Source organism: Hipposideros armiger, unplaced genomic scaffold, assembly GCF_001890085.2.
Source record: "Hipposideros armiger isolate ML-2016 unplaced genomic scaffold, ASM189008v1 scaffold_1050, whole genome shotgun sequence".
NCBI lineage: Eukaryota > Metazoa > Chordata > Mammalia > Chiroptera > Hipposideridae > Hipposideros > Hipposideros armiger.
The window spans coordinates 156,177-157,550 of NW_017732400.1; positions in this window are offsets into that span (position 1 = coordinate 156,177).

Sequence of the window (1,374 nt, forward strand, 5' to 3'; positions counted from 1 at the left end):
CTGCCACCTAAATGTTTGAGTCATTCCCCAGAGAGGGAACAGGACACCATCTTCTGGCAACATCTCATCTCTTTTTGCTATTGCCATTTCCCCCCTACCCCTGGCTTTGTCCTACCCTACACTTCAAATTTCTATTTTGTGTTGAACTTGCTTTTTTTCATATTGAAAAAAATGACATTGCCCCAAGAGCCAAAAATAAATGGGAATTAAAAAATGCAAGATTGTGTGCTCATTTAGATTGCTGGTGTAGACAAGAGCCTCAAGTTCACTTACACATATACTCTGCTCTCTGTAAATTGATGAGAATACCTTAATACTTAATTGACCCTCACATCTTAATCCCTGGTACCCAAACCAGCCCACCACTGGTACCAGCCTTACTAGGATGGGTATAGATTCAGATGCAGGATCTAGGGATTGAAATGAAAACAGATGAATGTCAAGTAGTTAAAGGCCATTTGCACAATTTCCAACGTGGCACATCCAAGGTTCCTTTGGGTTATGGGTATCTTACCATGTGCTGTAATCCTGTGGGTTTTCTCAGTCAACTTAAGGTACACCTAACTAGTATGGGGTTCCACATCATGGTCCATTCTAAACTGCTCCAACTAATAGGGTTTTTTTTAAAAGATTTTATTAGGGAATTGGGGAAGGGGAACAGCCAAGTTCTTCAATCTTAGTTGTGGAGGGCACAGCTCTAAGTCCAGTCACCAGGTGGCTGCTCAGCTCAAGGTGCTGTGTTCAATCTTAGTTGCGGGTGGGCGTAGCCCACCATCCCATGCGGGAGTCCAACTGGCAACCTTGTTAGGATCACATGCTCTTGCCAGCTGAGCCATCCTGCCACCTATTGGCTCAGCGCAGCTCACTGGCCCATGTGGGAATCCAACCAGTGACCCTGTTGCTCAGAGTTAATGTTCTTAACCAACTGAGCCACTGGGGCAACCCCCCCAAATATGCTTTTTTTTTCTTTAAAGATTTTTATTGGGGAGTTGGTGGCATGGGAACAGTACTGGGGAATTGGGGGAAGGGGAACAGACAAGTTGCTGTCATTTTGTTCTTCAGTCTAGTGGAGGACGTTGCTTCACTGGCCCCAGTTGGCAGCATCATTGCACTCTTCCCAGGCAAGGCACATCAGGTTGCCGGCTTCTGGACAGCCTCTCACTGCGGCTGCTGGCCGCTCACGCTGGCTACTGGCTACACACGGTAGCCCATGGCAACCTACTGCCACAGGGGCTGCAGCCTACGCCGTTGCCTCCCAGCTGCCCAGCTCCAGGTTGAGCTCTTGTTCAGCATCTTAGCTGTGGAGGGCAGTGTCACTGGCCCGCATATGTGGGATCTGAACNCGTTACCTCCACAAAAAAACTAAAGATTTCC